Source organism: Paralichthys olivaceus, chromosome 21, assembly GCF_024713975.1.
Source record: "Paralichthys olivaceus isolate ysfri-2021 chromosome 21, ASM2471397v2, whole genome shotgun sequence".
Taxonomy (NCBI): Eukaryota; Metazoa; Chordata; class Actinopteri; order Pleuronectiformes; family Paralichthyidae; genus Paralichthys; species Paralichthys olivaceus.
This window is the reverse complement of record NC_091113.1, coordinates 10,602,642-10,617,058: the sequence shown is the minus strand read 5'-3', so window position 1 is coordinate 10,617,058 and position 14,417 is coordinate 10,602,642. Positions and strand designations below refer to the sequence as shown.

Sequence of the window (14,417 nt, the reverse complement as noted above, 5' to 3'; positions counted from 1 at the left end):
CTGGGGTTTTAGTGTTTTATTGGGCTTAAAGATTCACTAAAATTAAATGATACGATTAGATGTGTGATATAAAAATGAACAAACTTTTTTTCCTCTAAGAGATCACATCTCTCACTCCAAGTTAAATTTAAAGATGAAAGCATGTAGTTGAGATATTGATTAAAAATAGATGTTTTGTTAATATGTGATGTTTGTAATTGGCTCTAGGGGCAGACACTGTGTTTACTTCATATATTTTTCTGTCTTTTTAAGCACAGAGTACTTCAGAAGTCTAGATGTAGTATCTACACTTTAATGTTAATTTAAGGGAGAAATAAAAATAATCAATTAACACTCCATTAAGTGCCATTTGTTTCTTTGAGGGAAGTGCATATATCATTAAGCACAGCACACAATAATAATATTTTATATGTTTATATGTATATATATATATATATATATATATAAATATATATATATATATATAATGTGGCAAATGTTCCACCGTATTGATGACAGCAGAAATGGAGCAACATTAACATTCCCTTCGGAAAGACCTCTCTTGCTACCTCGGACATGTAAGACCAGTATCCACTGTCCTTGTAGCTCCCTTTTGGTCACCACCAAAACTTATTGTAAAGTGTTGAAGTTACCTGCTCGCCAGCTTGTTGTTAAGTTTTGCTGTATTCACAGTGCTGTTTATTTTGTTGTTGAGCAGTAAAACCAAAACTATAAAGCAGCTATGAAAGAGACATTATGCTTATATACAGGTTCACAATTAAAATGTTATACTTGAAAAGGTTTAGATGCTCTAATCTTCAGAAAACACAAAAATAATAACTTTCCTCCAACTGTCAGCCTCTGTCTGAAACACTTGGTTTTGGCTTTGTTAAGAGTCGTGCTGGACGAGCTGCATTAAAAGTACATTATGAAAAAAGCATTGAAGCATGAGCCAGACTATTGACGAGACGTTCCTTTAGCTGCAGTGTTTTCTATGAGAGAGAGGAGCTCCTTTTACTGCAAATGTCTTGCTTTTCTAACTTTGCAGATCTTTGACAAACACAAAAAACCTCTACCACACACGAACTGAAGAAACACAACATGTCTGCTTTAAGAACAGCGAAGACGCCTGTTTGGTTACTAAAATCGTCGTTCACACCAGCTCAGACAACCTCTTCGTAGGAGACACTTGTGACACCACCATCTGTGGGTGAGGAAGAGACGACAACTTGAGACCTCGGGCTCAGAGGAAGAGACAGGCTCCACAGGGAGGATACAAACTGCTCTCTCCTCCTGCTCGCTCTGCTTTGGTGAGAGGCTCCAGAATACAGTATGAATATTAAAAAGAGCTGTCATGTGGGCCCCCCTTCTCAGGAGGATTTGAGATTTAGGCTTCTCGCACTCAGCAGTGAGGTGTACGATTATTTCGGTGCTGAGCTGACACATTCCATCTCACACACAGATTATTTATTGTTGCCGTCCCCAAGTCATCGTCAACATCCTCAAATCTTTTTGTGAGTTTGCAGCAACCACAAGTTCACTGCAGTGTAGACAGCAAAAATCATGCACTTTGTATATAGCCCTGTTTCAGACATGACCTGAGGGTAAAATCCGGTGAATTGGATGTGGAGTTTCCCCAGAGTTTCCCTTTCCCACATGCACAACACAGTGTGAGGTTTTCTGCACAGACACATTCACAATAGGATCAAATCCTCCGCATTTTTCAGGCCAGAGGTGGAGCAGCTGGGAGCAGCACATAGAGACTGGCATCTGACGGAGATCACATGATTTTCTTTAAAACACACAGACACAGGTGTCAGCTCTTATCACTACAAACTCTTGACATCTAGACTGGTGTCTTCTACGTGTGTGTCACCAGGAGATATTTATTTTCACGTTAGAAGCGTCATTTGTGCCGTACTCTACAGCAGTATAATCCCCAAAGAAGCACAGAGAACTCAGTCTCTATGTCAAACCAAGCTTGCTACACTATGACCGTTACTCCAGGCAGCCCTTAAGCTATGGGTCAACTTCGGATGTTTCAGTCTCTCTGGAATGAGGTGCAGACAAGGGATGGTAAGCTGATCCGAGGCCAGAGTTTCACGGTGCCCGAGGCTGCGAGGCTCTGTGGCTGCTCCACGGAGGCTGCGCCACAGCACAGTTAAATGCAGCAATAAGAAATGTATGTCTTCTAATCCTCGGAAAATCTGGTGAACCTCAGCTCAAACACTGACAAACATGAGGCTTTGTATGTTGGCCGTGTGATTTGTTGCCTCTCACCAAGTGTCAGCTGGCATTGGCTGCAGCCCCCCCCCGGACCCTCAAAGGATAAGTAGTGGTATAGATAATGGATGGATGGATGCATGTTTCTGCATATTCATAACTTGTCCTAAATTGGTGGTGATGTATTCAGTAAAAGTGGGTTATACAAATACCCGAAGGAGGTTTCTGAAGTCAAAGCTGAGGGAATGGATTTTAAGGGGGCAGCAGAACAAGCTGGAAACACAACATTGACTTGGATGCTGCTTATAATGTTGAAAGGGTGAAGAGCTGACTAGTTACACACATTTATCTAACTGACACAAAAACATTAGCATCCATTTGTGAGATGTGCTTCAAGTGACACAGTGAAGGAGAATCTAATAATCACTCTTTTTCAGGTCTGTTTGGTTTTCATCAACTCCTGAAGGAAATATGTGGCTCCTGCTCGTCACTAACCTTGTGTTGTTTGGCCAGGGAGCGTACAGTGGAATTTCTCAGAGCTTTATTATTAAAAATCAATGAAAGAAAAATGTCATCAGCCCGGTGATGACAAGGGAACTGCAGAGTCAAGGGAAGACTGGGGATTCTTAGTGCACATAATCACCTAAGTCATTATCAATATTAAAAAAGGACCTATAAAGCAGAGATGCCGCACTGAAAACACATCTACTCCTCAAAAGATTTAGTCAACAGTTAAAAACCAAAAACATTTAAAACATTTCATCAGAAAACCAGTTCTCTGCTGAGCTGAGAGCACGGTATCATGGAACCTGAGGCTGTTGATGCTGTGCGCCTTTTAGATTCTGGTTGCTCTATATGTACACGCTGGCTTCAGAAGATCTATCTGGTATGCATTAAATCTTGAGGCCCTCCACGTGGATGTGCTGTGGTCAGCACTCTGGCAGTCACAGGGCTGCCTGTGTTGGCTAATAAACTGAGGAAATGCCTGATCAGATTTATTCACTGAGCTCAAATAAAGGGAGACGGACACTGATGGAAAATGTGGGCGTATGGGCGCATGAGTAAAGGTGATACAGAAATGCACTATACAGCTGCAATCATGCAATTAGTATTACAGGGTTTTTACAGTGTGTTTGTCTTTTCTTTTATTTAATCTGCAATTTAATTACAAGAGACCCAGAGCTCTTGTTTCTGTTAAATTAACTTGAGAGCTGTTGGTAGCTTTCTCCTTAATTATATTCTCATTCCAGCTGAAAAGACCTTTAATAACAGATCAATCTGACCATCAGTCCACACTGTGGTTTGTGGTTCATTCGGTTCACCCACATGTTCACCATCAGATGCACAGTGTGCATAACAATAAATGTTTTGTTTGGTAGTAGTAGTTCTGTAGAGAGATTACACAAATGTGATTGAAGGAGTTTTTTTAAAGTGCTGGTGTTTTAACACTTTTTGTTAACAAATAACCAAATAAATGGATTCGATAATTATTATTATTAAATTATAAACTTATGAAATGGCACCGGCATTATGTATCAGTAAGGTGAGGTATAAATTGATTTTGGGAAGCAGCGTACTTTAGTTTTGTTATATGAACAGAAACAGTTCAGAGGTGACTGGAGAAAGAAAGGAAATGTCAGACTGACTCAATAAGAAGCAGACCATCTGTCACATGGTCTTTTGTCTACTTTATAGTCTTTTTGAAAAGCTCATAGCTTCAAATGTCATTTGATAGTGTGGCGCCCGTTTCAAAGCCTCATTTCAACTATAATAGTGCTGTCAGACTGGAGGGGTTCTATTAAAGAAATTCTCCACGTGGGAAGGAGATAGACACCTCTGTGTCCTCCAGACAGACAGAGATAAGGTGAATATCACCTTCTGCCGCCAAGGCTTTCCTTCAAGTGACTCACAATCAGTCCACATCCAATCTAGCATCTTCATCCATCTCCGTTTGCCCCGGTAGATTGTGGGTGATGGAAACCATCACATGATGTGAAGGGGAAGATGGAGTCTGCAAAGTTTTACTTATCAATGGTGTCAAGCTGTGGAGGAGCATCCCAAACTGTCAGCATCCTCAAAGTGATAAAACGCTCCTCCTGCACGGTTCTCAAAGCACATCAGTTTAAAACAGAGATCCAAAGTCGAAACACAACATGAATCAAAAAAAAGAATAAAAACAAAAAGGAAATGAACATGATTCTGTGCATTTGAAGCTCTGCTCTGCTCTGGAAGAAGGGAAATACAGTAATTCATCAGTTTCACAGTGTGCCAGCATGTCCACTGTAAACACATCTTGCCCTTGGTCTCCTTAGAGACTGATTCTGTTTATATAACAGTTTTCTTCCCTGTCCAAATTTGCCACATGGGGGAAATATGATAATATTTATGTTCCCCCAGAGCCCGGGGGGCATCACAAAAATCAATAAGCTCCATAAGTCACATCCTCCGAGCTGCTACTCGGCACAGCACCACCAATCAGAGGGAAGGATAATCATCTGAGCATATGCCTCTAATGAAGGACGCAAAGAGACAAAATGTAGAAATGTGTGAAATACCTCCAGTATTGTTTATGACAGAAGACGAGCTCCGACACATTAAAATGGATTCATGCGGTTATCACTCACGACTGCTTTTCAGAGAACAAGCACAATTGCTGACCTTGGATGGAAATGACGCCTATGTCCTGATGAAAAAGGGCAGGAAATCACTTCCTGTGCTCAAGGTTGTAAAGCCAGTGTGATGGCTGTGGTGAGCATCATGTGCTCCTTCATCGAAGAACTAACAACGGGGCCAGAGAAATGGCCTCTTGTTTTCCTGCATTGGCTTCACACAGTAGAGGCAAACGGAAAACACAGTGGGCTCACTTCACACAAGCAGGACGGATTCAACGAGGCTGTGTTTCATATTCATTCATCCTTGGTGTTGCAGGGGCCAGTTTTTAGAGGAAGTGGGCTCAGTGTCACCCAGGAAGATTCGACTGTGGGTTGAGCCAGGGGGGGGGGTTGGGAATTACAATAATCATGCTGGCAGGCTCTGCAACACACCAAGGTCACCCTGCTTCCTCAACACTCAGTTCAGCTCTGCGCCGGGGGAGTACATCAGAAACACAGAACCAGACGCTTCAGCGTTGTGTGCAACACAGAGGTTCGTACCAGTGAAGCGGTCTGACTAAAAACGGAGAAATCTGACCTTGTGCACTGACAACGCTGCTCAGTCACAGTCACACTCTCCACCGACAGCCCTTCAAAGTAACAGCGAGCAGGTAAAAATTGGTATTCAGCCGACAATAGCAAAACAAAGACAACTCTGCGAACCTCAACGGGTTCACCTCGAGCCAATCAAATGAGCGAGTTGTTAAATGTCTCTACACCAGTGCTTGAAGTGATTCAGAGCCAGAGTCAGAGGCCGAGTCACCTCCCTTAGGTGCTGATATTGATGAATCCAGCTCCTCGGTTTTCTGACACTTCTCTCTCTTGTCCTGCCCTCTCTCATCTTTTTATCTCCATCGCTGCCTCATTATCTGAGTTTGGTTGCTGATGTTGCTGCTGCAGAGTGAAGGTGTGACAGCATCAGTTTATCTGATTCTAGAAAAAACAAAAATCTGATGACAGTCCGTTTAAGAAACTTTCCTTTCCATTGTGAAACATCTTTTTACATTTTTGGGTACACATCTCAGTTGTGGGCGACAAGGTGTGATACAGTGGTTAGTACTTTTACCTCACCGCAAGAACGTTGTTGGTTTGAATCCCAGTGACTTTTCTCTGGCTTCCTCTCACAGTCCAAAGACATTGGTGTGAATGTGAGTGTGAATGGTTGTTTGTCGATCCTGTGATACTCTGGCGACCTGTCCAGGACGTGCCCCGCCTTTTGCAAAAATGTCAGCTGGGATTGGCTCCAGCTCCCCTGTGACCTTTAAAGCAGTATAGATGATGGATGGAGGGATAATTCAGTCGTGCACTGCATTAAATGCGTAACCCTGCATGTGTGCAGTCAAATCAATAGTGTATATAAATGTATTGATAGACTCTTTGTGATTTTGCACATGGAGTTTTATTGATTTAGTATTTAAGTAGTTTGATAACGTCGTGAAGCCGCGTGGGATCATGGGAGTTGCAGTCTTCACCACCACTTCTGATGAAAATACCTGACGTGACTCAGATGCAAATCACATTCACGGATAAGGTTATGGATTAAAGTTGTATCCATGTTACATAGCAAAAAGCAACGGATAATCGTGATCAGTGGTTAACTGGCTATCCATGTTAGTTTATTTCAATAACTCAGCTGAATTTATGAATTTTTATATTAAAGAGTCAGTCTCTAAACCATATTTCTAAGCTTTCCGGGATTTGAGTATGTTACAATAGCTTGTGTATCTCCACCAAACAGCAAATATCAGCAAAAAGGATGATGGACAAAGTCACTGTTGGCAAAGCACTCAGGCCCTCTAGTAGATTTAATCATTTTTTCCCTGCCTAATTACAGAATGCCCCTAAAAAATCTGTTATACAACAGAAGTAATAGCAAAACACAGGCCAAAATCAGCCTGGGGTCCGTGCAGTCATTCAGAAACTAAATAGCCTTATTTTATTTATGCTGAAACAATCATCAGGCTAAATTAGAAGTGGCTATAAAGTGAGTCTCATGACCTCAGCAGTAACACGACGCTGCCGCCGTCCCTCCTGGTATCACGACGACATTAATCAACCTGCTGAGGAATTAAACATTACATGCAACTTGGCGAGGAGCTGCAGAGTAATGACAACATCAACTAGCTGGTAACAATGAGGTCACACTGACATGCAGTCATTCATCACATCTCCATTACAGTTTCCCAACAGGCCACAAATGACATCAGGCCACATGTCTCTCTCTCATTTTGACTGAGAGCCCCAGTAAGTGGGCACAGAGCTGTAATAATGTTTCTGTTATTATCTGTTAACAAGGATCCTTCTCTTCATCCTCATGTATGATTCACATCACACTAACTCCACAGGTGCTGAAGCAGCAGCAGCTTCTTGTGATGTCTTTCTACGTTACTCAGGTGCACCACCAGGTAAAATGTTCAATTCGATCTTTGTTTAAAAATCTGGGAAACTCAGACAGTATCCTAGGCAACAGGTTTGCTTTATATCTACTTGTTATTTTCTACTTTGAACTTACTTTATTTTGTCAAGGTGTTCCAATTTCAAAAAAGTGAAATTTAAGAGAATATATGAATATGTACTAAATCAGCCTGACTGATTCATTGAAGGGCTGATGATATTGTCCTAGACATCGTTTATGGTAAAATATTAAGCCTCAATTACATTTCTTTGTCATAAAGGTTTGATAACCACATGTTAGATCATGAGAAATAAGTTGAGAAAACTGTTATTCATCCAGAGATGGTGAGTATTCAGATAATTTACTTAAGTAACGGTAGTGATAGTACACTGCAAATATACCCTGGTGTAGTTTTTCACTGTTTAACTAGAATTTGCTGATATGTTATCAAAAAGTCAAAGTGGAGGTTTTGCCGCAGGCAGGCTTTAAAGAGCTGGAAAAAAATCCTAGTAGAGTAGGAGAGAATAAAATCTCATCATCTGAGTCGAACAGGAAAGAGTGAATCAGCAGACTCCGGCTGGTTGTTGTGAGGGGCTGCTGGAGGATGTGGACTGTCTCAAATGTAAGGTGTGAGAGACATACACCCCGAGGCTCTCACTGAGCTACCAGGAAAAACATGGTGTTCTGGCAATGTGCTGATGTCCTGAAGCACACGAAGAAGCTGGAGGAGTTGTTGGCCAGAGGGAAGCAGAACCAGAGGGGGAGAAACGAGAAAAAAAAGATTACAAGAAAGAATCCCAGCCGCTCCCTCCTCAATGGGCTGGGCTCGAACATGACTCAACATTTCACGATCGTCTCATCAGCAGAGACTGAAATTCTGACTGATTCTGTTCTTATTATGCAACGCGAAATTCGAGTGGAGCTCTTCAGTTGGAGCAACAGAATCACAGAGGATAACTGAGTGGATGCAAAACGAGGAAGGACGCGGTCCAGGGTCGGGCTGAACAGCACTGTTGCACATTGGGAGAATAATTACAGAATTGTTTCTTTTGTCTGCACACATCCAAGGACAAAATGTGCAGTGTCATACTTTTTTTCACTGAATGGAGGGAAGATCAGGCAGCATACAAGATTTACAGATGCATACAACACAATCTGACTCACCCAGATTCAGGTATTCATGTGTAGATCAGACTATAACAGAATTTGAGGCATTGTCAAATTGGAAAAAAATGTCTTTTGGCTCTGAGAGCAAGTCCTGCAGTGCAGAAATTCTTGCAAGTGCGTTGAGTGACACACACAATACCTGCCACACTTGGCTCCGTAAATGCACACACTGAATGCAGCAGTAATCTGTAAGCTCTGCTGCCCTGCAAAAATAACGAGCAACGTGCGTGCGAGAGCAGATAACAAGAGCCGACATGATTGAAGTCATGAGCTACAAAAGAAGAGACTGCATGAATATAAACGGGATACAGCCATGGGCAACTAAATGGAGAAGAAGGTAAAATCAAGAGTTTAAAAAGACTGAAGGAAAACTGACAAAAGGTAAAGTGTGAGGCAGGAAAACATGTAGAACCACAGTCTGTTTGTATATTCACACATATTTACTGTATCAGTGAAGGAGGAATGTGTGGCTGCACAAGGTACATGAACAAACTGATGTATTCAACATCTTTATATACATAAAAATGTATGAACCAAAAAGATAAATTTGTACAAAATATAGCAATTGCAAAAATAAATGTATACAATCCATATAAGAACACAACCACAATTTACTCCCATCACAGCATCAGTCACACAATAAACCACTATAGCAGGGCTTTGGGCTAAATGCTAACAATGCTACTGTGCAGATGTTGGTTTTAGCAGCTCTTAATGTTTGCTATGAAAAACTTTCTGCCTTAAAAACCTGAGTCATCTCAATTTCAAATTAAGTTTAGTCTCAACTCACAAAGTTAAACAAGTTGTTAAATTAATGATCTTTTATTGTTTGAACTTGATCTTCTGATTGAAACCAACTAACAATGTTATGTTATCGATTCATGAAAACCTGCTCTTTTCAAAGAAGCATACAATTCCAAACCACTTTCACATATTCATATGGTAAATTTAGATTCTCCAATTAACCCAACCTCAATCTGTGGAAGGACGCAAGAGCACCCAGAGAAAACCCACACAGACTCAAGGAGAACGTGCAAACTCCACAGAAAGGCCACGACAACAACTTCTCTAAGTTTTCTTTATTGATTTCTGTAAAATCTGGAGGAAATGCCTACAGAACAAAAAAAAGTTTGTTATATTCAACTGTGAAAAACCTCCTGTCCCGGCCTCTAACCTGAGACCCTCCCACGCAAACTCCTCCAAAACTCCAGAGACACAGAGAATTACCCACACAAAGAGTCCCAGTGCATTTCCCAACCCGCTGTCTAATGGACCACTCTCCAACAGATCACAACATTAGTGCCAGCGGAGCTCCAATTTCAACTCCATCAACAAGAATCGGGAGGTGAAATGATTGTGCTGCTAACAGTCGTTCATCATCGCGTGACTGTCGGACAGCTTGGCTCTTCCTCGCCCTTCAGGAGGAGTTCGGCTGGTTTCTGCCTCTTCTCCTCATTTGTCAGACTGAGGAGCTGGAACTCAGAGGTCTGCTGAGTGTTCACTCCAAGAATCGTGATCAGTGTGCGAACTATAGCAGTGAGCTCTGGGAGCTTATTTTTGTACAAATCCAACATTTATAGCTCTCTTGATTTAGCTTTTGCTTATTATTACTTACTGCTAATGAGAATATGGATAACAAGACAAAGAAAAGTAGCTGCTGCTTGGCGGCTCTCTGCACCACAGAGGAGAGGAGAGCTGCAAAAAGAGCCAGAAGGGTATTTTTTTCATCCGTTTGTTTGTTAGTTAGCAGCATTACACAAATACCATAGAGGAAAGATTATCTCGAAAATTGGTGGAAGGATGTGGTATTAGTCAGAGAGGAAGCTTTGAAATTTTGGTACAGGCCGGATCAGAGGGTGGATCTAGGAATGTTTATTTCCCACTGTCTTCATCTACTATGTATTCTAGTACTTTATTGTGTTTAATTTACTTAGGGACTATGTACAGTTTTCAGTACATTTTATGTTTATTACATCCTTTTTTGACTTGTTTTAATTCTTTGTATCTGTTTAATTGCTACTTCGCTCTATGTACAACACCCTTGACGTTCTGCTTTAACACAATCATTTCCCAATTTGGGATCAATAAAGTCCATCTATCTATCTGTGTATCTATCTATTTAATTTTGCGACGTGTTTTTCTTGTGAAATAAATCAGGCATATTTAGAGGCAAAGAGGAGGGTAGAATATGAGTGTGTGACATTTTGGTGAGGCTTAAATGAACTTAAACGGCCTTGGTGAAGGGTATGTGCTTATTTATTTAACTGTTAGCAGGATTACACAAAAGCTACAATACCAATTTCCACCAAACTTGGTGAAGAACCAATTCAATTTTGGAGCATTTAGCATTTTAAGAGAATTTAATTTTTATATTTTATATTTCTACCATATAAACCAGACAATCATGTGTATTGTTGTCTGGCCTCAGTGGGTATATGAGCTCTTCTGAGTGCCATTCTAGTTTCAGTGAACAATAGTGCTCTTGATTACTGATAGAGAGAAAGATAGGGCACTTTACTAATCCATTCTAGAATCAGTGGACCTTTGTATTCCAGAGTGCTGCTATTATTACACAAGTTAACAATTTTATTTTTTAAGTTTGATGCTGATGGCAAGAATAACATGCACTTCAGTATCTTTAAAGTGAATTAGTGAATAATTTCTCTCATGCATGAATCATACACACTGGCCTAATTTTATGCATGATCCATGATGAGGAAAAATAGAAATAGACAAAATAACATGTTTTTCAATATTTTAAGACCAACTAAAACTTCACCAACCACAGGAGGTCATGTCTACTTAAGACGAGCCAAGTTCCCCGTAGTTCCCACCCGATCATGATGATGATTGAGTTTATGTAGATCATATCATGATGAAAGTTAAATTTAAATTTACTTCATGCGGCCGCAGCTTCAGTTTGTACTAAGGAAATTCAATTTTTGATCACCGCGATGTAACTCAATCACAGAAACCCTAGTGAACGCAGTTTGACTCCAGGCTCTCAGAGTGTCAGCGTGTACGATCTCCTCTCCTCTACTCCTTTTTCAACTCACACTGGAGCTTAAATCTCCAAACAACATCTCAAACTGCACTTTAATGCACGCTAATTCCCCAGAGAGCAACCCTGAGTTACTCTGCCACTTTTCCTCCTCTAAGCCCCGCGCTCTCTCGCATGCACTTCCTCGGCCATCGCTGCTAAAATAAATCAAAGCTACAATAATTCAAGAGTGTTAAAAGAGTGTGTGCAAGTGTGGGTCTGACTTTCACAGTACGAGCAGCCTTAACTCCATTTTACAACTGTATGCGCAAAGACAGAAAAGGAAAAGAAATTAGATTTTTAGTCACATCAGATCAGGTCACTAAAAATGAATAAATCCAACTCAATGTGAATTATTGCTCTCAACAGTATTTAAATAATGGTTAGTGAGACATTTATGAGACTCCAGACAGAAATTGTTCTGAGTGAAGATGAAAGGGGGAAAGAGGTTTATGCAGTCGTGCTGATATAACCTCTGCAAATACGCATTAACAGCAAAAACTGCAGTGAGAAACCTCATCCGGCAATCAGCACGGATTTAAAATTACCAATCTCCAAAATGGCTTGGAGGAGGATGAAAGTTAATGAGGTTTCATGTCAACAAAGATTTAGAAAGCTCCGGCCAAACCTCCGGACACCGCGAGTCACTCCGCTGCATTCAGCCTCGTCTGTTTTGTTTTTTTTAAATAAAGGGAGTCATGTTTATCAAAGCGATCAAAGCGGCCACTCATGGACTCTGACTCGAGGACAAACATCCTCAGTCTCGCTGGACCTGCGTTTGCAGCTTAAATTATTGTTGATTTTTATGCAGCAGATGTGAGATGAGGAACACCTTGAACTTAATAAATGATGAAGGTAGCAACAAAACAAAAATCAAAGCATTTTTCACACTAATAAACTCTGCAAACAGTAATAAAAGACAAAACTAGGTCAGTGAAGATGTACTGCAGACTGGCAATAACACAATCAATGGGTTCAACAGCGAGGTGACAGACTTTTCCGTCGATGTCAGTGTTTTAAACAGGGAAAATGGTGCATAATGCAAAGTTAATGCTGTTTTCAGTTGTCTGTGCTTCAGCAACAATAGCAAGCACAGGGCAAGAGAGTTGAAGTGGCAGAAACAAAATGTCCAATAGTTTGAGAGAAAACATCGTCTCTAACAGGAAGAACGGATCTGGGAGTTTCAGTGTCAAAATGAGGTGATATTTAGTATTGATGTTTTTGTATGATGATTTTATTTCTGTTTTTGCAATACATTTTTAAAAATACACATCAATGTATCTCCTATATGGGCACAGAACATGGTCCACTTTTATGAAAAGGGAAATGTCAAAAAAAAGGCAAAGGATAATTTGTCAAGTTCTCTAAATTATTTAAACCACCTCTTTATGATGCATAAAATATTTCACTTTGTTCCAGAAAATTTCCACTAATGGTAAAAGACACTGACCCTGCCATCAAGAGTGAGGCAGAGTCAGTGTTTGTGTCCCATCCTGAGCAGCAGAGATGAGAAGCCTGTGTTGTGTGAACCAGCAGCATGTTTTCATGTCGAGCTGGAGAAAGACAAGCTGGAGGACCACATGGAGCCAAAGTAACACTCTGCTGAGGAAAGATGGAGGGAAACCTTAGTGTGAAGATGCAGCCACAGAATGAAAGAGGAAGTGGAGAAGGACAGGCACGGGATGAGCAGAGAGAGAGTAAACCTTTTCAAAACAGTGTAAAACGGAGGAGATGAGGAATGCTTTCACCCAGAGAATGAAAACATGGCACAAGAAAGAAAAGTGTTCAAGAAAGAACACAAGAAAACACAGATTATCCAGAGGACGAGGGAGGCTTCCCCGTTGGAAAAACAAAACATAAAAAAGAAAGAGAAAGCTTCAATAAAGAGCTTAGGGTACAAAGTATAAAGAACAGCTTTTGATGCTGTAAATGAAGCTCTGATTGACAGCAGGGAGTCCTTCAGGATATAAGGAGGAGATGGAATTGAGGAGGAAGGCCTGCATTCAAGAAACGCATCCAGAGGAGGAGAGATGATTTCCAGCTGGACCAGGCGAAGAGAGGAAAACTCCTTTGTTAAAGAAATGTGTGCGTGTGACTCTGAAAAAGACTGTGTGTAAGGAGAGGACGGTATTTGAGATGGAAAAGAAACAAAAAAGTACTACACTGAAGAGGACACAGACTTCCAGAGGATGAGGGAGGCTCTGAGCACAGAGCCAGACATGGTGACGCAGAAGAAAAATGAAGTGAAAGAAGAAATGCCAACGCTGGCAACTTTCAAATGAATCAAAAAGGCCATTACAACCAGGACTGTCAATATGTCCAACAATTCATCTTTCAGCTTCACTTCAGTTTGGGCCTGTGTGCACGAACACGCAAACATTAAAGATGGATAAAGCAATGGACTCAGAAGTCTCTCTAATCATCCATTCAAAGCATTTATCTAAACTGTCTCTAACTGTCTGTCTGTCTCTTACTGTTTGTCTGTGGAATGCATTTCTCTGTTCATCTCATCAGCTTCACTCTTGACATGTGTATTGTTAAGGAAAGGAAGTAGAGTATTGAATTTGGTTTTGAATTGGACAAGTGATATGTTCAATATTAATAAACTTTGAATAAAATAGCTGCGGTGGCTGGGACTCATCAATTTAAGTGACACTGTCAATCACGATCCATCACAGCAACTAGTGAGACTGTAACAATGGCAGCGTCAACTGATTCTCCAATTTGGGCTTTACTTAGTTGAGTTTTGAAAAAACAGGTGAACCCTTCTTCGTGCAGCAGCGTGGGCGTCAGGATTCTGTGGACTGGGTCCAGCAGCAGGTCTTCACTCAACATGGCTGAGTTACTGCAGGTCACTTTTACAGTTTCAGAAAGAGAAGCTGCAGCCAGGCCGAGCAAACAGCCCATTCCAAACAGGCGGGTTTAGAAGAGGCCCTGCATGGTTAAACTAAATATGGATTCT

General features: G+C 41.0%; 1 protein-coding gene across 1 annotated transcript in view; it reads right to left on the bottom strand.

Annotated features, from left to right (window-relative positions):
* Nucleotides 1-14,417, bottom strand: part of rhbdl1 (rhomboid, veinlet-like 1 (Drosophila)) — a 41,235-nt gene that overhangs the window by 6,397 nt on the left and 20,421 nt on the right. The window lies entirely within an intron of this gene.